This window comes from Lutra lutra, chromosome 17, assembly GCF_902655055.1.
Source record: "Lutra lutra chromosome 17, mLutLut1.2, whole genome shotgun sequence".
In the NCBI taxonomy this organism is placed as follows: domain Eukaryota; kingdom Metazoa; phylum Chordata; class Mammalia; order Carnivora; family Mustelidae; genus Lutra; species Lutra lutra.
Window position 1 is genome coordinate 19,514,038 of NC_062294.1, and position 25,810 is coordinate 19,539,847.

Here is a 25,810-nt window from a genome sequence, read left to right on the forward strand (position 1 = left end):
CTCATCAGACAATATACTGTTTCTGACCATACCAGGTTTTTCTCATTTGGCAGGGTTTAAGAGCTGAATTTCCAGCTGCCAGCAAGCGTTTATTTGTGACTCTGTCTGACAATAGGGAGGCTCTCCTTTGCCGTCCTTTCCCGACTGACCTCATCCTTGTTAATCCCCCCACCCCGCTCCCCGCCCCCACCCCTCTGTAGCAGCCTGTGATGTTTGCTCGTCTTTGCCGAGCCTGCCTTGGGTGGACTGCTGATGGGGAAGAGGACTGTTTCTCTGACACCCTGAAGAGTTTTCAGATAAAGCTCCTTTCAGTTCAAAGCTACCTGACTATCCAGTGCTGGTGGTGTTACTTAACTAGAGAGAGGGGAGCAGGGATGTTAGGCTGCCATTGCCTTCCGCCCCTTGATCTGAGCCCAATGAGCCTGTTCCTTGTGGGCTATGCAAATATTTTTGAATAGCTGATGCTCACAGAGACCCTCGCCTCTGCCACCCTCCCACGGGCTGCGGCACACTCCGGACTGCTGGTTTCCCATAGACCAGTCTGCGGGGATAAAGTGCAGCATTCCAGAAAATGAGCAGCCTGAGAAGAAAGCAGGCCTGACCATTCTACTCGTCTCAAGACTGCAGCTCCTTTCCCCCATCACCATGTGGCCTTGGAAAACACAACGGCGTCTGGAAAGCAGGCTGGGGAGTCAGAAGGAATGTCAAGGACACTTGGAGCGGGGACATGCTTTGATTCTCTGAGAAGTCCTTTCAAGGGGGAGAAATGGCAGGGGACAGAGAAGGATCCAGCACTTGATGGCAGGAAACCTCGATTCTAGTCTGGGCTTGGCCTACACCTGACCTCAGAGCAGCCTCTGTCTCGCTCAGCCTTGTCACCGTGTCCTGCGGACGGTGCCTGGTGTGGAGTAGGCCCTCAGTCACCACATCCTCAGTGTTGGCTGCTGTTGGATGAACTGACCTCCTGACACTCCTCGGGCCCCAGTGTCCTGACCTATAAAATGGGGACAAAGAAAGATCTGGAGGATGGTTCACTGGTTCCGGTATTTGTGTGTGGTTAGTACCTAAGACCGAGTTCCCATGTTCATAGTTGGATTCCAGCCCATCTGCTTCCAAGGGAGAGCTCTGCCTGCTCCTCAGATTCTGGGTTCAGTGCCGGTTTGGGGAGCAGAGCCGAGAGCTACCGCGTGCCTGTTTGTGCCCTGCATGCGACGTGTGCCATCACATTCCATCCTCCCAGCGGCCCGTGAGACAGACTGAGTATCATCCGCACTGGCCCCAGGCAGGGATGGGATTTTTTGGGGTTACTTGGTCAGGAAATGCCAGGGCTAGGTCTCCCGCTCCAGCTTTGCCTGATTCCCCAGTGGGAGCTTCTCCCCTGTCCCTGCTCCCTGCCGGGATGGGGGCTGTTTGGTTTACCTGCCAAGGTCCATCTGCTCACTTCTGACCCAGAGTCATCCTTGTCATAACCAGACCTGAGCTGCAGACAGAGTAGGCACACGGGGACCCTTGGGCTCCACAGTCCCAAGTAGGGGGTACTTGTTGCCCACTTTGGCACCCTCGGAAGGGCAGTATGGATCAGGCTGATGGGTACTGGCAGAAAAACAACCACAGAATCCCGCGACCTTGGACTGTGTTTGATCCGATGGCTAATGGGGTCATTAGCAAAGGAGAGTAACTGCAGGTGTGCCTCACCCCTGGTGGTCACCTCCAGATCAATGGCCATTTGTCATCCTCTGGCTTCTCCACCTGGGGTGCAGGGAATAACATCACATTGGTCTGGCATCAATTCCTGGGAAGTAAACACACTCCATAACCATCCCGGGTGCTGGTCGATGCCCTCCAGGGTCTTCCTCTGGTGGGAACTCACAGCTACCTGGACCCTCTGCCCAGAAATGGGCCCCAGTATCTCAGTATTCTCAGCATGTGACAGGCCACACCCTGAGGCACATGGGAGATGGCACGTTTGGTTCCAGAGGCACCCAGCAAGCCTCCTCCTTGAAACAGCACCAGCTAGACAGAATCAATTTCCCATTGACTTTCAGCCCCATTTCAGACACAGTGTAATTCTTGTCTGAGGGTTTATAAAGGCCATTGACTGTCTTATAAAAGATTTAAACACTTACCTTGTGGCATGTGGGAGCTCTATCTATCACGGTGCCTTTTTGACAATTTGTGGGGGTGGCGATGGGCTGGGGGAGGGGCAGCTGGCATTCCCACAGCAGGCGTGGCTCAGATAGTCCGTGCCTGCTGGACCCTCTGGACAGAGTGTGGATAGATCAATCGCAGGACCCTCCCAGTTCATCACCCTGGGGGCTCTTCTCCCCAGGCAGTCGGCTCCCCATGCTCCATTTTGTACAGATATCCCACGTGACACAGGATAATTTTTACCCCAAGTCCTTCAGTCCCTCTGTGGAACTAAGGGCACATAACTGTGATATGACTGGAACCAAAGGCATCTTTTTATCGAACACAAAGCACTTACTTGGCAGCAACAGTGGAACAACAATGATAACCTTCTGCACTTGCTTACCCTCCCTCCATAAGGTGTGTCCATATCCATTCTTTCTACCCGTTGAATAACTCTGGAAGTAGGTGGAGTCCAGATCGTTATATTCATTTTACAGACAGGGAAACTGAGTTTCAAAGACCTGAAGTGTGTATTTGGCCAAGATAACCTCAATTGTCAGGAAAAGCATTATTTCCTAACTTACCTCTCTCTCCTCCCCTTTACTGCCCAGTCTCTTTTTATCCATCCTCTATGAAACCAGTCACGTGGTGCCTCTTAGGGAAAAAGAGAGGAAGGAGATGATGGGATTCATTTCCTGAGGGAGCTCAGTCCAGGGGCTGGTCTAGACCAGGAGCTGGGTGATTGCATCTCAGCGTGTTGAGTGCTGTCATAGCTTTATGGTCACGGAAGATGAGAGCAGAGGAAGAGGGATGGTCAGGGCTCTGTGGGGGGCGGGAGGGTTGGTGGTCACTCAAGCATGGTGTCAGAACATTGGCATAGGTGCTGAGGCATGAGGACACCCAACCTCCTGGGGAATTGCAACAATGACAAGTGTTAGGGAGAAGACTCATGAGGTGCAGGGTAGGGAGTGAGAGAGGAGCACCATCTCGCCCCCTTACCCTCTATGATGGCATCGCCCACTCCTCTCCCTCTTGCTTAATTTCTTTTGTCCACACTGGTCTCCATGCTGTTTCCCAAGAACCAGGTATGTTTCCACCTCAAGACCTTTGCACTAGCTCCTCCCACTGCATGGAATGAGTCTTTCCTGGATATCCTCAAGACTCACAACACCACTTCCTTTAAGTCTTTGTTCCAGTGTCATTTTCTTGGGATAATTCCAACCACCTCACTCCCAGCACTCCAGATCTCCTTTCTCTGTCCTCCCTCTTCCTTTTTCTGTAATATTTACCACCTTCTAACATGCTGTGTAATTTACATACTTATTAATGAAGGCAGGGGTCTTGGTATTGGTTTTATCCCAAGTGCCTAGAACTGTGCCTAGCATGGAGTGGATACTCAATACATATTTGTTGAGTAGACGAATTAATGGATGATTGGTTTTCAGTGATTAGCAAGCTGAAGGGTTGGGATTCACTGTTGTGGACAATGGGGAGCTCAAAATTTATTGTGGATGGGAGCTGAAGGAAGTTTAGCAGAGGAGCTATGTGTTTATATTTTGCTTGGAGAGGTTATACGGAAGTATACATAGGGATCAGGGAGACATAACCTAGGTGTGGGATGGAGAGGTTTTGGGCCAGGATGGGGAGTGTGTGTAGCCCAGGAAGAGGGAGAAATCTCCTGGGAATTAGATGGACTTGGCTCTATCGGCTGCCTGGAAAGCAGGATGGAAGCCAATTTCTTGGTTGAGGTTAAGTGACTGGGTAGAGAAGCTGGTCCTTCACTGACTCTGAGACCGTGGTTAGGGGAAAGATTGCTGCTCAAAGTGTGCGAGTATGTGTGTGTGTGTGTGAGAGCATGTGTGCACATATGCTAGGGAGGCAGATCTATGCTTGTGTGCAGGGGGTGCCAGCCGTGCCAGGGGCACTGTGCATTTGACTTGGATGCCAAGATCCATCAAGCATGGAGCTGGCTGCGCCACCAGGGGCCTGGAGTGGTGCAGAATTATTTGTTTACTGGCTCACCTGAAAACTGGTGGGAGGAAAAAAAAAATCAGACAGCAGAGTGGTGATCTGACTGCCATCTGCTCAGTGTTCTAGGGCTAGACTGAAGGTTCTGGTAAGAAAACTGTCTGACTCAGAGGACGACACTCAGTGCTGCTTGAGTTAGAGCGGGGAATACAGTACTCAGTGTCCTGAATGGGTCTCCTGTGGGGCCAAACTTGGGATGACTTGCTTGCGCCTTCATCCTGGGCTCCTGTGGCTGCTTGTGTCCTGTCCCTACTCCTCTCCTTGGAGTTCTCCCCTCTTCCTTTCCCTTCTCCTCCTCATCTGTCATTGTGGTTGCCTGTGGCCTCCAGGCCTTATCTATCACAGCCTTTGTGCTAACACACATGTGGCCCAGCAGCCAAGGGGCTTCTCATACTGGACTCGCGATGTCTGTGGGTAGACACCCCACACCACAGTGGCAGGAGACCAGGTTTGGATCCCATCTCTGCTGTGAACACTGGAAATAGGAACTAAAGAAAGTCCTCTTTCATTTTGGAATATCAGGGTCTTCATATGGAAAAGAGCATAGCAATGACTGCCCCACAGATGGAGGTCAGGATGCTGGAATTTGAGGGTTGGTGGTAGGAATGAACATGCCAATGTTTGATTAGCTTCCTCTGAAAGTTTTGAAGACCTTTTAATCTCCTCCTCAAAGCATTTTACAAAAGAGAGAAATGGATATGTCCCCTGACTGAGGGGAACTCACGGACACTTGGATCCTCAGTCACCGTACTTCAGTTAACCCTTATGGTGGCCACTTTGCTACAACCAGATCTTCAGGAACCTTCCTCATGCATCATGCAGAGGAGAGCAGATCTGCCCTGAAATGCAGTGGGAACCACTTTAGAATGCTGAGCAACGAGAGAAACATTCCTATTTTCCCTCTTTGGCATGGAGTAGAGGCCAGATCGGGGAGGGCTGTGATTTAGATGTCTTTGGATGAGTTTGGAAGGCCAGGACATGTCAATGATAGTTGAATGGACAGATGGGACAGTGTTAAAAGCTATTATGCAGGGAGCATCAAAGTTGATGGAACTTAGATTCTTAGATGGGAGAAATGAGGAAGAGGAGCCAAGCACAGCACCATGTTTGTTATTGGCCTTCTTAGAAGAATCTCACAGGGAGCTCGACTGCACAGCCAGTGGAAGGTGAGGGAGCAAAGAGGGCAAGTGTGGACAATGCCTTGAAGGAGTTTGTCTGTGTGAGGGAGGTAGAGGGTGAAGAGAGATTTTCCTTTTGCTTTTGAGGTATGGGAAGTCTGAGCATATTTATAAACTGAGAGCCAGGGGTCTTGGGTGAGGGGAAGCCTGGAAGGCCAGAATACAGAAGTGGTAACTGATGGGCAAGACTCCTGAGTGATGGGGGCACCTGGGTGGCTCAGTGGTTTGGGCCTCTGCCTTCAGCTCAGGTCATGGTCCTGGGAATTGAGCCCCGCATCGGAATCTCTGCTCAGCAGGGAGCCTGCTTCTCCCTTTCTCTCTGCCTGCCTCTCTGCCTACTCATGATCTCTCTCTGTCAAATAAATAAATAAAATCTTTAAAAAGAAAAAAGACTCCGAGTGATGCATGGTACAGAGGAAAGCGGAAGCAGACTCATCTTCCTCTGAGGAAGAGGATGTGGTAAGAAGAGATGTGGAGGGGTCCAGATTTGTGGATAATGAAACAAAACATTGAGGGACTTTACATGTAATCCCTGTCTTATCATTTTGAAGTAGGAAGCATGAGACTTGGGGGCAAAGTCGAAGTGGGGTTAGGGTCTCTAGAGAGTGTAGCAGGTCAATGCAGAGCAATGGAGGTGAGCTACCTGAGGAGTAAGGGATGTTAATGCTACCACTGAGATAGGGCCCAAGATAGGGCATCACTGGGTCATTATCTCTGGCATAGAGAAGAAAGCAGTAGGGCAGCAACAGGAGCAGATGATTGGTTTGCCCTGTGATTCTACATACAGGAAGAGTGGCCAGGGAGGTATAGGGCAAAGAGTGGGAGAAAATAAGCTGAAGGATTAGAGCTGTGGGATGAAGAGGGGGGTGGAACGGGGAGTGGATGTGCGTGGAGGACAACTCAGGATGGGAGATCATGATGAGGTCAGACAAAAGATGACAGAAGATTAAGGGGGCTGAGAAGACCTAGGCTATGTTCAGATGTTAGATTTTAATATTTCAAAGCCAGAAATGTTCTGAGTGACCATCACATCCAGGGTGTGGCTTCTGATGGGGAGATGAAAATGGTCATGAACATTATGCCAAGCACGATGCTAAGTGCTTAAGATGGATTTTGCCATCAAATCTCATGTCAATCCTTGTTTTACAGATGAGAAACCGAGGCAGAGAGGGAAGAAAGGTTGATGAAGGAGCCACCAGTGAGTCATCGTCTCGGGCTACAACGTGAAGGTAGGGGATCTTTTCCATTCTCAACCGCTTCTCATAACACCTTGACAGCAGTTGGCTGAGTCAGCTCTACAGGTTAAAGTCCCTCAGGATGACGCCGGTGGTTGGAGTGGAGAGGAAGATAATGCAACAGGGACCGAGTCTTCCATGAGATGTTGAGCTGTATCAAAACGATAGAATCCACCTGCCCTTGGGCTCCACTACCCGCACCCCACATGGGTCAAGTCAGCTCTGTGCTTCAAAGGCTGGTTGGCTTCCTCCTGGGCCCATCTGTCACCTTGTGGTGGATGCTCAGGTTCCTGAGGCCCTGGCTCTGTGTCTGGTTACTGGAGGCTGACCTTGGCATTGATCCAAGTCCCGTTCCAGGCATCAGTGGTGGGAAGTAGAGCATGGGAGGGATCAGCCTTGAATTGTCACTGCTATGGTCTCAGGAGGAGAGTCACCCAAGAAAAAGTGCTGTTGTGCACGCCTCTGCGTTGACTGGGTAGAGTGGGTAGCTTCTGTGTTCCTCTCCACACTCCTCAGCCAGACCAAGATGTACAGTCTCCCTGGGGCCATGTTTTCTAAGGAAGGCCAGTGCCCCAGATGCACTTTAAATTATGTAGTTGCTTCCCTTGGAATAATCCTCCTAGGGCAGTCTGGATCCAGGGGAGTGTTGTTGTGAAGACTCTGGTTGTTCGCCAAGCTTGTTCGTTTATCCCAGTTGGTTGCTGTTGTTCTTACCTCGTTCTTATTCAAATCCTTTTTCCTCATGGCATATCCCATCACAAACAGGGTAGTTTGGTGTGGTAGAACTCTCCTGTATTCACCTGTTTATTTGGCTCCCATTTACTGGATTCTTCAACAAATACAGGAACATGGGTTTTGGAGAAAGGTGGGCTTGGATTTAGTCCTAGCCGTGTGCTACCTGTGTAGGCAGGTGGCACATCATAACATATTTGGAATTTCACAAAAGAGCTGTTTTTAACCTGTAAATGATAGGGGCACTCTGTGACCTTGGGAGAATGTATTACACTCTTGGATCTTCAGTCTATTTTTCTGTACAGTGGGGCTTTTGTATCAACTTGGCACAGTGTTTATGAGAAATCAGTAAGAAACTATTGTGGGGAGCCCAGTGCAGTGCCTGGCATATGGCTTCATCCAAATCTGTTGATTCCTCCTCCCTCAAATCCCATATATTTTTTTAAGTGACAGAGAAATGCCATTCCCCCAGATGAACAGATGTGCTGGTTGTATAGGGAATGCGTGTGTGTGTGTGTGTGCATGTGTATGTGTGTGTGTGTGTGTGTGCGCGCATGTGTATGTGTGTGTGTGTGCATGGTGGGTACTCTGTTCATGTTGATGACAAAGGTCATTGCAGCTGTGGGTGACCATGAATCCACTTAACCCAGCTGATAGGTATGGACACTCTGAGTGGAAAAAGAAGAGAGTTTCAAAGAGCTCATTCCAGGGCTCATTTTTTAATTTCCTATCAGCAGAGCCCTAGCTTCCCTCTTTCCTCAGTTTTCTGGTCTGGAATGAGGCCGGTCAGGGGACACAGTAGCATCTGCTTGGCTCAGTGTTTGTACAACAGTCCTTGGTGCCCAGATTGAACCAGGTGGGAAAGAGTCGGTGATATCTTACAACTTAGGACACTGAAATTGCACTCTTCAAACGAGGTACATTTCCTGGGTAATCCAGGCCTGTTCTCTGCCTGGAAACCTCTGTTTCAGCGCTTCTGGATGTGGAATAAGGATTTCAGGACTGGTGGGGCTCATTCTTGCTTTGGCTTTGGGGGAAGTCGGGGTTCTGCCTTAGCTTTGCTGGGTGTTTCAGCTGGGATGTGTTATCATCTGGCTTCACGTCCTATCTCTTCTCACACGTGTCATGCCATTTGTCCTAACATTAGAAGCACTGTGATTCTTTGGAAAGAGCAAAGGGTTTTGAGTTTTGTTGCCCAGGGTGGGCTCCTGGCTTTTACCCTTTCTAAGTGTCTATCAGACCAACTCCATGCAGTGGGTGTGAAGTCCAGTGGCATAATGCATGTGAAAATGCCATGAAAAATGCAAAAAGCTAGATGGAGATTAGTTACAGTTTTATTTATTATTATCCTTTATTTATAGACCAGCACCTGCCTTTGGAGACTAGGCTGAAAGAATGTCACAGATGGTTTGTTAAATTATCATTAATATGTCAGACAATTAATAGAGAATGGGAGTAAAAATGGCTCCGTGTTTATGCCCTCAGTATTTATCTTTAACAGTGGTAGTTGTTGGTCTGGCGTGATGAGCTTCTGATAGGAAAGTTTTGAGAATCTGTTTTCAGAGTTTTTCCCCTTTTTTTAGTTGTTTAAAAAGTCAGTGCATCATCCTCAATGACTTTAATGGAGATTAAGTGAACGAAGTTCACACTATTGTCAATGGTAATTAAAAAAAAAAAAACCAGCTTCAGATCTGTCAGACTCACTGTGTTAGTAATGGTAGGAAAAGTCAATGGTCTGGCTTCAGAGCTGAACGTGATAATTGCTCCAGGTTCCCCTTCTCCTTTGTCTGTGTCCCACCCCCAACCCTCACCCTACACACGCCAGCTTCACTGTAGCTGCTTCTCCCCAAGAACCTGTCATGGCTCCCTAACGCGTGATGGGTTCTTCAGAGTCCGGATTGTGCCCTCTCTCTCTCTTTCTGACAGTGTTCCCCTGCTTTTCCCCATCTGTAATCTGTATTCCAGTGTTTCTGTGTTGCGGTCGCAAGATTTATTGTCAACTTGAATGCTAATTTTTGTAAAAATATACCTTAGGGTGTAGAGAGGGCAGAGTGCTACCGTGGGGATGGTTCATGCCATTTGTCCTGTCAGAATGACCTACCTTCTAAACCTTAGTCAGGGCTAGCCCCACCTTCTGTTCCTCTGGTTGACCTGCTTGTGGTCACCGCACACATAACCTCATCTATCCTGTAGTTTGCAAGCAAGCTGGTGCATCTTTGACCCCGTGTAATCACATAGCTCCTACCACGGTGTCCATACAGAACACACCTGCATGAAAATTCACCAACTGCATTAATATTGAGCTCTCCTGAGTCTTCAGAAGCCCAGATGGTTGAATCAGGAAAATACCCCAGTGTTGGTAACCTAGGATACCCTCTCTGGTGTAGACGAAGTAGGTCTAGAGCATGAGGGGGGGAATAGGATGAGGTCTTTTTGGACTGGTGTGCAAGTGTTCTATTGCTGTAACAAATTACTACAAACTGAGTGGCTTAAAACAACACATTTATTTTCTTACAGTTCAGGAAGTGAAAAGTCTCACTGGGCTAAAATCAGCAGGGCTGCATTCCTTTCTGGAGACTCTAGTGGAGAATCCTTTCTCCTGTTTTTCCCAGCTTTTAGAGACCATTCATGTTCCTCAGCTCATGGTCCCCTTCCCCCAGCTTCAAAGCCAGCAACATTGCTTTTCTCTGACCTTTCTTCCTTCATCCTATATGCCTATGCTGATGTCTCATCTCCTGAGAAAATACAAGCCACAATCATGATAGAACCCTTGACAAATCACTTAGCATACCAACTGTCAACCAAACACTCATCACACATTTACAGGTGCCTGCTATACACACACACACACACACACACACACACACACACACACACACACTAGAAGTCCTAAGACAACTGTCTCTCATCCTGGCAGGAGAGAAAATATCCTCATGAGGAAGGTAACTGATGAAGTCTTCAGAGAGGGGTGGACACATTAGCTGACTATTGAAGGAGACAACAAAGGTATTCATGGGCAAAGTAGGGAAGGCACTTCTGGCAAAGTAGAGGTGTAGACCAGCATGGCATGTTCTAGAATCAGCCAGTAGCTTTCCCCACCCCCCATCTTGGAGCTGATGGAGGCCTACTGGGATCATGACTCCTAAAATTCCAATTATATCTTGAAGGCTGTGGCCCAAGGCCATTTGTTGTTAGTTATAAGTAAGGTATTCTAAACCACAGGGAACATAAAGTTTTTCTCAAAAATAAAAGTGTTTATGCCTGAGATGAAACTGAATTTTATGTAGGCAAGACATATGTTTCCATGTACAAAAAAAGTGACTCCTGGCAGCAAACTGAAGTCCAAGTAATCCAGGAAAAAGTAACTTACTTTCATGAACAGTAGGATGGTTTATGTCAAATTCTGAAGCAACCTTCCTGCCAAGGCCATTGGACACAGAAACTGTGGGATGTTGCATCCCTTAGTAATTTAGCTTGTTTAAAAGTAAACAAATAAAATTCTGGAAAAAAAAAAAGAATTAGCTGTTAGATGTGCTTTGACTAGAGATGGTTGGGAGAATGGCTGACGGTGGGAATAACAAAAAGTAGGTAGGTGTTAAAGCTGAATTGTGCCTCTTCAAAATTCACATCAAAGTTGTAACTCCCAGTACTTCAGATGTGAGTGTATTTGAAGAGAAGTTATTTTTGAAGAGGTAACAAAGTTGAAATAAGGTCATTAGGGTAGGCCCTAAGTCCCCTGTGACTTCTGTTCCTGTAAGAGGAGGTTTGGCCACAGGGAAGACCATGTGAGGATACAGGGAGAAGATGACCATATACAAACCAAAATGAGGGGCCTCAGAGGACACTAATCCTTCTGACAACTCGAACTCAGATTCCCAAGCCCCCAGAAATGTGAGAAAACACATTTCTCTCGTTTAGGACACCAACCTATGGTGTTTTGTTATGGTACTCCTGGAAAAGTAATATAGTAGGTCGTGAAAAACCATAAAAATCACTGGATGCCACATGTACTAGATACTGTGAGATGTTCCCTCGCATCTCCGCTGAGATCTGATGGCCTTATTCCTCCAGTTGCTGGGAATGCTGCAGGCTAGCAGCCCTCAGCTGACGGCTTCTTCCAGGAATTTGCCTTGGATCAAGTTGCCTTGTCCAAAGTCATGCCCGCTTCCCCCAGGGTAGTCTGCATCCAAGACTTGCTAACATGTGTCTGCTAAGGCTTGGTCCCTTTGCCCAACTTGGTTTGACTTTTTTTTTTTTTTTTAAAGATTTTTAAATTTATTTATTTGACAGTTAGAGATCACAAGTAGGCAGAGAGGCAGGCAGAGAGAGAGAGGAGGAAGCAGGCTCCCTGCTGAGCAGAGAGCCCCTATGTGGGGCTCGATCCCAGACCCCGGGACCATGACCTGAGCCGAAGGCAGAGGCTTTAACCCACTGAGCCACCTAGGCGCCCCCTTGGTTTGACTTTGAAAGGCCATCTGGCTTCAGAGCTTCCCTTGGGGTTGACTGAGGTACTGCATTCCAGCTTCTTTTCAGTTCTGCTCCCTTCCCATCCCTTCCCTTCCACATGGATTGATTCTAGGACTGCTCCTTAATATATTCCTATATGCTAACCTTTGTCTCAGGGTCTACTTCTTGAGGAATGCAACCTGTGACATCATAATAAGTAAATTAGACTTTATCCAGAAAGCACTGGGGGAGATATTGAGGCATTACATTTAGATGTGGTATGATTCATAGTATGGCTTCTTTGAAGGCTAAAGTAATGAGGGTCAGACTGATGCAGATAGACCAGTTAGAGTGGAGAGTAGTTAAAAAGGAAAGTAATTAGAAGCCTGGTTGTAAATCATTAATCTTCACCCAAAGCTTCTTTTGGAAGCCAGGTAGCTCAAAGCCATTCCAACATATGGAATGCATTGTCCTGGCTTGACTGGCATTTACTTCTTGCCCAGAGCACTGAAGGAAGCTCAAGTCTGTTCTGTTTTCCAGGATGTGAGAACCAATCAAGATGGGTTTAATGTTCTGGTACATCCTTAGGTATGGAGAGAGGAATCAGAGAATAAAACATGCACTTTCTCCTTACCCCCTGCAAGAGTCTCGTGAGCTCAATCTGACTGGAAGCAAGCTGTCACACAGCAGCCCTAACTACCTGTGGCTCTTGCCCCACGTTATGCCACAGCTGGACCCTGAACATTTGCTAATGCACTTTCTTCTGTCTGAACTATATTCCCTCCTGCTCCATGACCTTTATTTACCTTATTCATCACTACAGTCTCTATTCTGCATTTATTGCTTCTAGGACCTTTACTGATGACTCCCTTAGGCTGGGTTAAGGTGTATTTTTACTGTATTTTTATAATATTTCTTTTTCAACCACTACACAGTCAACTCCAGGACAGTAGAAACCATGTCTTCTTAGGGATTTAGAACAAAAGAAGCACTTCATTCTTCTTCCCATTCAAAGTTGACCATTAAAGAATATATACACAAAGAACAGGTTACTATGTGGGGATTCCTTTATCTACTTTAGTAGTGGTTGTACAACACTCAGAACTCATCATACCTAGAGACTCTAATAAACTGTGTAGGGGCTTGTGGCTTAGACCTGGGGCCAAGTGATATCTCCTAATAGCAACCCTATATTTAAACTTGAGGGTCTTCAAACTTGAGCAAATCGCAAGAAAAATAGTATAACTTGTAGACTGAAAATTCTCAACCTTGTGAAATAGAACCATTGGCCTGCCTACATCAACCGTAAAAGTTAATAGTGGGGTAGAGGAGAGAGAGAAAGAGGGAAGGGAAATGGTGTGTTTGTCTCCCGAGAGGGGTCCTGCTCTGCTGGCTTCACAGCAGCAGGGCAGGAGGGAGGAGAATGGAGAACATATGGCAAAGCGGATGGCAAAAGTGAATGAAAGAAGAGTTGTGTGTCTCTGGGCCAGGACCCCTGCCCACTAGGAAAATGGAGCTCATTGAATCTCAGCTGGCTGATTGGGTTAGCTATCCTCCTTGCACAGGAAGGGGAGAGTAAGTGGGTAGAGTGAGGATCAGAATTCCCTCTAAGGCATTTTCCTATGAAAAAAAAGATGGAACAGTAGCCTTTCTGAGGTTAAGTGGAAACATGGGGGAAAGAATACACAAGTCTTTCATTCAAGCCTCTTGACCCTCATGTCCCCAGAAACCAGTATGAGAGTGGCCCAAAGTAGGTGCTCTTAACACTTCCTGACAGAATGGGAGAATGGCTAAGAAGCGACAGACGCTGACAGGTTTGCTGTCGTGCACCTTTCCTCATTTCTCTCAGTTGCTAATTAATGTCCTTGGCCTGAGTGGTATTATACATGTAACTCCTTAACTTTAAAGGCTGGTTCCTGGAAGCACCTTCAGACTCTCATACAACTTCATCTTCAGTCACATGCATCATGAAGTTGTTTGTTACCAAAATGAACTCCTGCCCTGTGGACAATGGGATGTGGCCAGAAATGGGCACTGGGAGCCTGGCCCTGCCACAACCACTGGTGCTCAGGGGCTCCTTGTCAGTGTGATGGAAGGAGCTCTGTTCAGGGCCAAGCTGGCCTTGTTATGTGACAAGGGTTGGCAGTAGAAACGTTGGTTACAAGGAGTAGATGGAAGTCAATGGCAGCTGGGAGAGAGACATGGCTCCCTGTCCTTCATCCATTTATGACAGAATGGAAACAGAAAAAAACTGCTGAATAAGGACTGAGAAGGGATTGACAAGGGATTATGGCCCCCTCAAAGCAGATGAAGATTCAGGACTCAACTGTAGTCTCAGCTGAGAACTAGAAGAGCTGGACAGGGAAATGTGGGCAGCACCCCACTGGAAGAGTTGGCCCAGGAAGACAGGGGCTCTTGGCAGGCAGGGTCCCTTCTCAGAATCCATAGCTTGTGTGTTGATTGCTCTGAGTTGTAGTGTGAAACATGTGCTGGTTCTTCACACTGGGGGAGATAAACTCACCCTTCACTACACTATGGTAGACACTGTGATACACTTCTGAGGTCCCCTTCTTTGAGGACTTACTGCCCCGGCTGCTAGAGGACTCTTGCCGACAACCTTGACATCAGTCAGCCTCTTTCAGGATTGCAGCAAGCCAACCATCTACGATCACTCCCCTCCTTGGGGTGGCTGATCTAATATTAAATAGTCGATGTGGAAGTATGAAGTATTTTTGCTGAACTAGGAACAATGCTGAAGGATTAATTCTAATTCCAGAGCTTTCTGTGGAGTTGGCCAAATCTGCCATTGGGTCTGCCATTGAACTTCTCTTTCTGCTACTGACCTCTGTTTCCTTCCCTTCCCCTAGTCTGGATCCAAAGGGCACTCTTAATAGATCTCTGGCATGATCAACATTTCAGGGCTTTATTCCTGGGCAACTCAGCCTGTGACCCTTGCCTTTGTATTGTGCTCTCTGGTCTGGTTTGGGAAGAGCTAGGGTTGAGTGTAGATTGAACACAAAAAGGCAAGTGTGGGAATGGTAGGAAAAGGGGGCCCAGGTTCATACAATATTGGCTCTAGAGACCCCCAACAGAATTCATTCAAGGCTTGGTTGATGGTGCTAATGATATCTTATACTGGTGACATTCCCAAGATGTGCTCAAATGTGGAGAGTGATGTATTTACCCAGTTATCTGGACAAAGAGACCTCTTGGACCCTGGGCCTGAAGTCAGGAAACACTTAGATGGCCCATTAGTCAACAGATATCTCTAGCACATTTCTTTAATGAAGTTTGGAAAGTTATACAACTGATTCTGAGAATTGAAAATATCATTGTCACGGTTACACCCAGTAGTGTTGCCTTGAATGTGTCGGTATGGATTTGAGTCAAATAGCACCTGGAAAGGAAGGAGGCAAACTAGAGAGAGCACCGTGAGTCTTGGGCTGAAGCCTCTCTTTGCCAGGTTCTGTCTGGAGTAAATTCCTTTCCTCTGAGTTCATGAATTTGTGTAATGGAAAGTAAAACCCCTATTTCTCATATTTGTCATGGGAATTAAAAAAAAAAATCTCCCTTGTCCTGCCACCATCCCACACAGCCTCTGGAAAGTTATATTCCTCATATATTAATTTCTTATGAATAAGTAATTCTTTGAGCACATCCTTTTTGCCAGGTACTGTGCTGAGAACTGGAAAAACAGAAAACAAACATGGGCTAACGCTTAAATAGCTCTCAGCTTCCTGTGGGAGGCAGGCATAAAAATGGTTTATGATTAGGGAACTGAAGAATGCCTGTGGAAGGCCTAGGCCTGTAGCCACCCCTTCCCCAGTAAGGTGTATGCATAGCATATGCACAAGCAAAGGAAGCAGAAGGCCACAGAGTGACACAGTTTTGTTAACTGGGCAGAGAAGACCCAGGAGGGCAGACTGAGCTCTGCTGAGTTCCCCCATTTCTTCGCATACCAAGGATTCACATGAAAGCAAGTCGGGAGTCTCTTTTGTCCCAGCATCTCCCATGCCCAAAGCCAAGGTTCAGATTTCTCCCTCTCTGGACACCAGGTACCCACAGGGAATTGCAAACCATTTAGTACTGCCAGAAGTTGAAGAAAGCAGAGCCTTAAGACAGGTAACTGAATCCCCAGGTAGGTCCCAGGTCACCAAGGAAAGCAATGATACCTGTAGGGTTTATCATTCATCCTGAGAACAAGTAGTACGAACTTGTATGTTCATCAGAATCTCCAGGGGAGCTTTAAAAGAGGTGATTCTATTGTCTAGTGTCTAGACGGTCGTTCTCAGTTGGGTAGGGGCAGTGAGAAATGGTTGGCAGGGCCATAGGAGGGTCAGGGCTCTGGGTTTTGCAACCCTTGTGTGCAGAATCAGGAGAATGTGGGGTTTGGACATCACATATTGGTTGGCTGAGTCCACTAGCATCAGGTAGACTAGGGTTGCCGGTGACGGAGGCTCCTTGAAGCCAAATAGGAAGATGAGCTTTTCCTGGGAGGCCAGCATCACTCCCAAGTCCCTGTGTTGCCTTGGCTCTGAGGGCACTAGGACAAACTAGGAGGACATTAAAATGTGTAAACAAATCTAGTGATAAAGTATCACTTCCTCTAGAGATCACTGGTCCCGTTCTGTGGTCCTTCTGACTGTTAGAAGTCTTTCCCATCCCATGTTTTCCACGTACTGGTCCCTGTTCTGTCCCTCAGCATTGGTGGAGGGAGCAGAATCTGTGGTGCTTGAGATCTATTTTAACTGAAATTAGTAATCAATAAAATCTAAGGTCGATAGGCACAGGGCAAAATGAATAGTCCCATGAAGGTGACCAACCCTTATTTAATGAGAGTGATTCATCACTTCAAGCAAAGTGCTATTGGCCCCGCATGTTGAAATCACATCCTTTAGCAGGGATGGGGCTCCCCAGGAAGAGGGACCATGCGAATACATGTGGGACCTCAGCTTAGTTCTTCTGATGCCCCTGCACGTGAAAAATGGGCCCCTCGGCAATGAAGGTGTCAACGAGCAACATTTATAGGTTACACTTGCATGGAAAAATGATTGACATGCATATATTTAATGTCCGAGAACATAAGCCCTGATGATTCAGTGAAGAAAGTATTAGGAAACTCATTAAGAAATATGTTTTTGCGCTTGTATTGGTCTAAGCATCACAATTAGCACTCACAGTCGCACACAATGCAGAAACTGTTGTACAATAAATTTTGAGAATTGAGTCCCTCGAGCTTTCTGGTTCCCATGCCAACTGTGGAGGTTTGGTGTCACATGGATATTGATTGCACGGAAACTACTTCTTGTTCTAGCACTTCCATCGTAAATCATGTGGCCGACACTTGGTACTTTACATGTGATGAGTAAGGCTCTCTTGTTGAAGCCACTTCCATGGGACATTTGTGACTTAGAGCTGAAAGCATCTGTGCCCTTATAGACAACTGCTGCGTTGTGTGGGACCTCCTTCTCAGCAGAACCTCCCTCTTGTTCAAGGTCTCAGCCTGAAAGCCTGCTTATGCTCCTGATCACCCCACCTCCTCCCATGCCAGCAACCCCTTCTCCTCACCCCAAACTCATCGAGTTGACTTGCACACTCGCATCCTTGACCTAATACCTTGTCGTCTCTTTTGGAGTGAAAGTCCCGTCCTGCTACTGGAATCTCTCTTGGCAGTCATTAGAAATGTGCCAGTTGCCAAACCCTGTGGGCCCATTTCCACCCCCCTAACCTGTGCTCTCTACTTTCCCTCTGTCCCCTGGGGTTTCCCCCGTGGCATCTGTGGATACATCAGGTCGTGTGTTGCATCTGAGCTCTGGGTGCCTTCCTCCTTCGTTAGCTTCAAAGTCCTCTTCCTCTGAACATCTTTGGTCCTTTTCTTCTCTTTCCCTGCATCACCTGGTTGATGCCATCTCTGGGTTTCAAGAAAGTCCTCCATGTGAGTGGTCCTGTCATCTCCTTACCAGGGCCTCACCTTTAGAACTGGGGGCCTCCCAGCTCACCTGACATCTAGACCCTCATGTCCCTATGCACCTCAGCTATGCTATGTCTGAAACCAAATTCTTTGAATTCTCCCATGAGGGTATTTTTAAAAATTTTTTATTATTATTATTATTATTATTATTATTATTATTATTTTGAGGGCCTAGAACATGGCTCCAGCCTGTTTCTGGGGCCAAGTCTATGACATGGGTCTGAGTTTTACTCCCAGATCCTTTAGCACACCAGAGCCCTGCCAGTCGGCTCTACTAGGTCTGAGCGAGGCAGAAGTCAGGCTGCCTCAGGACGGCAGCAGAGCTTGACCTGGGGTCTGACGGGGCCTCGGTGACTTCAGCTGGAGCTGGGGCAGTGGGCCACCAGCAGACGAGAAGAAACAGAGAGCTTGGCAAAGCAGCAAGCTCTGAATCTTGACTTCTTCATTATGTGCATCCCCTCTCTTCTCTGAGCGCCATCTATGCAGACCAGGATGTCTTCTTTCTTTCCTTCTTTGCTGCTTGACCCGCGGCACCCAGCCCCGTGCCTGGTGAGAACACAGTAAACATTTGTGGGATGAGTGTATTGAACTGGTGAAATAAATTCCCAGCAGATTCAAATATAGAAATGAATTCCAACAACTTGGGCTCTTTTGGGTGGTTAATTTCTATTTAGCCAAAGGTTTTCTATTTTAGCCCTCAGATCCTGGGAAGTTGTGGAGATAAGTACCAGGAATGAGGGCGAGGCTTGTGGCTTCTTTAATGAGGACATTCCTGAACAGCCTCTGGCCAAATAAGACTGGAAAACCCTCAAAATAGTGCATGTGCGTCAAGGGTGAACACCAGGCAGCCATCCTTAGGGTCTTTCTTTATAAACCTGAATTAATTTTTTTAAAGACTATTTATTTTAGAGTGAGAACGAGTGGGAGGGGCAGAGGGAGAGGGGGAGAGTCCCAAGCAGACTCCTTGCTGAGCACAGAGCCTGACACAAGGCTCAAACTCACGACCCTGAGATCATGACCTGAGCTGGAACCAAGAGGCAGATGCTTAACCTGCCGCACTACCTGGGTGCCCCGAACTTATTATTATTTTTTTGATATCGGGAGAAAGTGAGAAAACCTCACAGCCCGTTGAAGCACAGGACCAGAGACTTGCACAGAGATGTGTCACTGGGCACCCGGAAAGTGCTCCTAACTTGTCTTCCTTGCCTACACTGCAGTCATGTCTGTTTCAGAGAAGACAGTTTTTGTGGGAAAGACTGAGTCCATTGGCACATGAGGTACCTACCTACATGTTGCCTGTCCTCGGCGACGGGGCGCAGAGCTGAGAACAACAGACTGGCAGCTGGAAAGACCTTCACTGGCTTGTGGAAAAGCCTATGAGGAAGGAAGTGCCATTTGTCTCAGATGGCAATGAGCCCCCTTCCATGTGGGGTTCCTAGGGAGCTTTACGGGAGTGCTCTCCTGCTCACCCTGCTCAGGTCCCAGAGTCTCCAGACTCTCCATGGAACCAGCTTCGTTTGGTGCTGAAGGTTTTCCTTTACTTTGTGAAAACATGGACTGGGTGAAGTTGTCCGGGCACACCTCTCCTCCCCGGCTCCAGGCACTTGATATGGGGCTTCTGTGTTCTGAACCATCTTGGTGAGACAGTTGGTCAAAGCCTTTGGCAGCAGTGGTTCTGGAGGATATCTCTTCTCTGGGCTGCTCGGGTCCTCTTCTGTATTGTCCTAGCTTCTTCTCATCCCAGATTCTCCTCTTCCTCATGTTCATGTCGGAACATCCCTTTCTTGTTTTGGGTAATCCTCAGACTTTGAATTTGTGATCACACAAGCAAAAGCAAATGAAACAAAACGAAACAAACAAATCCCAAAACCACAACCAAAGAAACAAAACCTCTCTGTTTACTGTGTCACATAAACAATGTCACAGCGATTAGTGGGCTTCAGACTGCAGTTGTGTCCCCACTTACATTTACACTTGCCTCACGATGAATGAGAGGAACTGTCTCATCACAGCCTTGCTGGCTCTGAGTATTAGTATTTCTAATTAGTTTTGGCCAAATTAGGAGACAATCATTCCTGGTTCTTTAATTACCCAAGAGACAGAGCAATTTTTTAATATGTTGATCGGTCGTTTGCGTTTCTTCTTTTGGGATTTCTCTTTAGCCTCTGTGAATGAGTGGTTTTTGTTTTCCTAGATGACTTCATAAGCCCCAACAGCCAACAGTCAGACCCACATTCGTACGTTTGTGCTGCACGGCAACTGCATACCGGCCCCTTCTCGTTCACCGTTTGCAGAACCAGCCTGTGCTGGAAACTCAGCCCGAGTGTGCAGGTGCAGTACCTGCTGTTATTTCATTCGTGGACATGCATGTGCTCATATGCATATGTACAGAGATCTTCAACTCCACGTGTGTCGGACTTCAGTGCGGGGAGAGGAGGACCTAGAGCTTTAGCATGAGTCTTCTCAGGTGAGCCAGCATGAGAGCGGGTGAATTGAAAACCATTTTTACAGTCGGTTTATAAACCCCTGAAAATTAGCCTCTGGATTCAGCTAACATACTGGTCTTTAACGGTATCCCCTGGTGCGTTTCTAATCCTATGTGGGAAAACCCTTCCGGTCTCCGTGCCCTGAGCCGGCCACTTGGCGTCGGACGAAAGACTAAGAGCCAGTGCTTTGGTGTTTACGTGATGCACGCCTGCCCGCTTCTCCAAAATCCGTAACGCTGTATTTATGTCACTTCCTCAAGTGGTGGGTTTTCTCAGCTAAAAAGCGACCGTGTGACAGGCGCTCTTTTCTTGCACAGATGTTCGCATCTATTTCTGGGCAAGGTGGGGGTTCTCCGGGCTTCCAGACACAGGTCCTTCTGGAAGTGTTCCCTAGGCTTCGTAGGAAGGCCACGGGGCCTGTGGGTTTACGAGGTGCGTACCGAGGTGGTCACACCGCTGTGTTTCTCGGGCCACGGAGGCGAGAGACTGGGGGTGGACGGAAATGCAAATCTGTTTTATGGTAAAGATCCCTTTTCAGTAAGCCACATTTATGGAGTGTTCGTGAGGTTCGAATATGCTGTGGCCCCCCTTCCTCTGGCCCGCCCTCTCCCCATCTGCTTCTTTCCACTTTCCCTTATGCTCACGCTCTCTTGCCCCCCCCCACTTGTTCTTTTCCTCTCCTGTCCCCTTACTTGTCCCAGGAAGCAGGGGTGCTGCCTGCCACACACCAAGCTCCTGTGCCTCCGGCCTTGGTCCCCGTGCCTGGCTGCAGGAGACACATGTCTGTCAGAACCTCTGTCCCTGTCCCAGTTGTAGGTTTCATGTTTCTTTCCAGCATGTGCCCTTGACTTTAACCCTCTGCTTTCTGTTCTAGCTCTGTGAGCCTATGCCTAAGTAGCTCTGTGGGCATGCCACCGCCCACCCCCCATAGGATTCTGGCATCAGCCCTCCTGCAAGGGACTTCATCTCAAGCTGTCCCTCTGGGGTGAGACACCTCCCGGTCCTCTCTCTGTCTGGCAGGCCTTGCTCTTGCACTCTCGTGTCCTGACTTTACACACTCCTTTGTCCAGCTTCATCACTGAGCCAGATGCTCAAACTCTTGGCTTCTATCCTATGGGGCCCATTCCAGGTCCCCTTTTGCCCTCTCCTTAAGACAACTATGCTAGTAACCATATACCCTTAGAAGGAGGAAGCTGATATCCAGTTAGGGAACATTCACTGAACATACCTCCCTGGGCAGTTACTACACACACTGGTGCTGGGCCGGGGCCATGGTGTCCCTGTGAATCGGTCACACTGTGCCTGGAGTTGCAGCTCGGCTCCAGGGTCCTGCTGTTTCCTGTCGCCGTGTTCCTGGGTTCCCGCGCGGGTGTGTTGAGCTGTGCGTGCGGTCGGTGCTTGCTGGGTCGGGAGGTCCAAGAGCGTTGTCATAGGATGGACCATGGAAGGGCCGGGATCAGCCCGCTGGTGAAAATGGAAGACTAAGGGAATGTAACAGGATCCTGGAAGCACTGTCATATCCACGTGCTGCACAGGCTCCCGAGGCCTGACCTGGGATGAGTGGGACAGTTCTGGGGATGCAGATTTCACTTCCACAGCAGGAGCCTGCAGTTGTTTCCTAGGGAAATGGGCTCGAGGCTACAGAAGGTCAAGTGAGGGACACCGTGTGACCTCCTGATGGCTACGCTGGAAGGGAAATTCTTATGTGGCTGGAGTGATGCAATCATCGTTGGTTGGATGCCTACTGTATGCATGGGACTCTAAGAGACTCTGTGAATGGAAAGACCGAAGCCCTTTGTCCTCAAGGAGCTCTAGCGGGTTGCTGAGTTTGGGGGTCCCTCTTTAACAGAAAAGCCTTTCTCTGGTGGCACCAAGCATTGAATGCCCACAGCAACCAGACAGTGTGAAGGGCTTGCTGACCCCTTCTCATCTGGTCTTCCCATCAGCCTGGGATGAGGTACGCCCATGAAAACACTCATCCAGCATCCACACCACTCCCCACGCTCCTGATCTACTGGTCTTCCCCGCAGAGCAGGTCACAAAGACGAACTGCAGACTTGTGGCTGTGCGGTGCCCAGGACTCAGAAGCTCGGGACGGGGAGAACACGAGATTAGGGACAGGTGGAGGCAGACAGGAGGACCCAGCAGAGCTTTCTGTATGACACCTGATTTTTTGTGGACAGGATCTGCGAGGGTGAGATGCTTTTATTGCTGCTTTACAGAAGACGAGGCTGTGGCTCAGGGAGGTTCAGTGGCTTGCTGACTGTCCCAGGGTAGTGAGAGCCGGGGCCAGGCTGCTCCTTCAGCACCACGACCACTACCACTGTTGGGCTCACTGCTACCACCCGTGCTAGTGTTACTATTATTGCCAGTAGGACTAGTTGCTCCCGTGACTGCTACTGCTACAACTACAATTGTTACTCTTACTGCCACCGTGACTAGATCTACAGCTAGATTACTAGTGATGAGGGCACAGAAGGAAAGCTGAGGGCAAAGCACAAGCTAACCTCCCCCCCTCTGCCCCGCCCTTAGGAGGTGGGATATATGTGATATTCCTCAGTCAGTCCTGGCTGCCCCAGCACAAAGGAAAGGGAACACAAGTGGTTAACTGATAGAGGTCACAGTTCTGCAGGAAGGGAGTCTCCATCAGTTCACAACCATCTTAACGATTTACAAGAAAAAAGCAATCTCCAGAAACCTATAGACTCAATTTCCTGGAGTCCTAATGTCACCCTCCCCTCCACAGGATAGAAAATCTTATATAATCAGCCACTCCTCACAAGCCCAATGTAGCTCTTTCTGCCTGCGGGTCCTGTTGCTGGACATGAATAAAACTGCCTTTTTGTACCAAAGTCCTCTCAAGAATTCTTTCTTGGGTCTGCAGGGCTCTGAAGCCCACCACATCAAACCAAACATTTGCACTAACAGGACCTCCTACTATTTGCATGGCCTCCTTCTGATGACGAAGTCTTGAGTTGCTAAGTGGCTAGTCTGTGTGAGATCCTGGACCGAGCCCCTTCTAATCTATCTTATTTAAGTTTTACAATTCAGCGAGGCAAAAATTCAGCGATACAGTCTTTATCCAAAAGCCAATGGTTTGCCCCATATTGTGGGGTCAGTATAGGCCTCCTTGATTCCCAAGAAAAGGAGGTAGAAACCCGTGAATTAGAAACGAGTTTCCATGGCTCATAGAGCATATCCTGTGTTTCTCTTAAGTTTGGGTTTAAAAAAAAGTTAGCTTTTTTCCCCTGCATTCTCTGCTTAGACTGGTCTCTCCAGAATTCAAGTCAGGTAGGGTCTCAGAAAAGAAGAAACAACGCAGCCATTGGTTAGCAGGAGGGCGCTGATGTTTGTGCACCCCTCCCCGACCTGGGGAGGGGCAGGTTTCAGGTCTGATGCTTGCGGGATGCCGGGTTGCCATCTCCTCGGTTCTCACATGGGGAGGTACGTGCTGCCCCTTCCTCCCCTAGCTCTGGAAGCCAGGGCTCCAGGACACTTGTCCAAGGTCTCACCTCACCAACAAGCGGGTCTGCGACGGAAGCGGGTCCCTCCAGATCTGCATCTCCGGCCCCTCCCACTCCTCCACGAGGCCTCTGCTGCAGAATTAAAATGTAAATCAAAACATAATTGGCTTTGTGTGCACAGTTTAGATAAGATTTACTTTTGAAGAATGACTTTGTGTTCTAACCCAGCAGGCCCAGCTCCGCGCACTTAATAACGGCCGGGGAGCGGGGCCATAAATATTGCAAACTATGCGGCTTGAACGCAGCGCCCTATGAACCGTAATAAAACCCCCCGTGATTAATTCCCGAACGCGCTCTGTTCATATTAGACCTGCAGTGGCTTCCCTGATGAGATCAATACACCGTGGCGGAGTGATCCTAATAGAAGTGTTATAATCTTTTAATCTTCGGGAAAATGCCAACGTCTCGAATCCGTCACCAGGCCGCCTGCTTTATTTTCTTGGTGCAACCTTGAAAGCAGTTGTTTTCCCTGAAATGAAGATACATTAAAGTCTTTCCAAGGATTTATCAATAATAGGCCCGGGTCCTTCTTTGCAGGGCCCGCAGCTAAAAGGCACATTTGTATGCGGCCAGCCAGAGCTGGCCGCAGTGACCTTTGCTGTCAGCTGCTGTTTTCCCAGCAGACAAATGCTTCCGGAGAGTGAGCGGTGAGGACAGATCTTCACCAAGGGAGACGGAGATGCGAGCCGGGGAGGAGAGAACACCACCAACAAATAGCCGAGGGAGGGTTTTAGGAAGCCAGGCATGTCCGCTGTTTAGGACTCTGGCAGCAGAAATGGCCGTCATGGCCCTGAGCAGGCAGCTGTCACCTTCTGTGCACGTCTCCAGGGACCCAGCATAGTGCTGAGAGCCTCCGTGGAAAGTGAAATGTCACTGCCCTGTAGGGAGTGTCCAGGCAAGAAGGAAGAAAGACGGGTATCCTTTAGGCTTGTACCACCCTGGGGGTGGGGGAGGGGGGTTGGTTGCTGGATCTTCAGGGCACAGGAGGCAGGGAGGCTTGGATGGGGTGTGATGTCATCGCGGTGACACCTCCCTAAGGAGGTAAGTGGGCCATACCTGTTGGGGGTCGAGATGAAGAACGTATCAGTGAGATGCTGGGAAGCCTGTAACGGGGATGGGCACCACTCCTTCATGGTGTTGTGTGTCCTGATGGATGTCCAGGCCCCACAGATGGCCCCAAAGATCGGCAGCAGAACTGCTGGGAGGGAGGAGAAGTCCCCACCATCTTCCCTCTGCCTCCCCTGCTTAAAGAAGCACACACATGTCTGAAAGGCCTCATTTATAAAATAGGGCTACAGACTACCTCCTTATTGGGTCACAGCAGGGACTCTATGGAAATGAAATGTATAAGAGCTTCTGACAAACAGTGGGCACTAAATTAATGTCATTCCTGCTTCCTTGGCTTTGCCAGTCCCTCCTTTCATGGACTGGAGCCTTGAACTCAAGTCTGAGTCTCCACCTTCCCCCAACTCCATGAGGCTAGACTCCTGATGACTGAGTTCTGTGCTTGGGTGGGATAGAGACAGGGCGCCTTCCACATTCTGATCTGCCATTGAAGGTGGCCTTGCCTTGCTTGCCCAGCTCAATGGAGACTGTCAGGGAGACTTTCTACCTGCCCACTGACCCTTCCCTTCTGCTTCTGTCTCCTTCCCTTTGCTTGCTTCACTACCCTGAGCTGGGCCTGTGATTTGAGCTGGCAGGTAATCCATGATTCCTTCGCTTCAGCTTTGCCACCCCTGGTCTATTTCAGAAGCCCCCAGAGCTGCCTGGTATCCCATGAACCTAAACAGAAAGTACAGACAGCACTGGGGGTGGGGGGCAGTATAGCTCTTGGCTACTTTCCTTATTATCTTGTGACCTTGGGCAAGTGACCTTGCCTCTTTGAGCCTCACTTGGACTCTAGGAATCCTATAGAAAGAAAAGTCAACACACAGACTGTTGAGAGAAAACAAAGCCATGGTCAAATCACGGTTGTGCAGTTGCTGAGCCCAAAGCCCAGTGCAGGGCAGGTGGGAGGGAGGGTTTGTTCCACAAAGTGGTAGTACATGCTGATGGCCATCCTGCTGATATCCCTCAGTTT

At 48.4% G+C, this 25,810-nt stretch overlaps 1 long non-coding RNA gene across 1 annotated transcript in view; it reads left to right on the plus strand.

The window, feature by feature from the left end:
* LOC125089892 (uncharacterized) overlaps positions 1-25,810 on the plus strand; it is a 430,488-nt gene that overhangs the window by 309,838 nt on the left and 94,840 nt on the right. Inside the window, exon 4 of the long non-coding RNA XR_007124092.1 lies at positions 6,486-6,565. This is a non-coding gene — a long non-coding RNA (uncharacterized LOC125089892). The remainder of the gene's footprint in view (positions 1-6,485; positions 6,566-25,810) is intronic.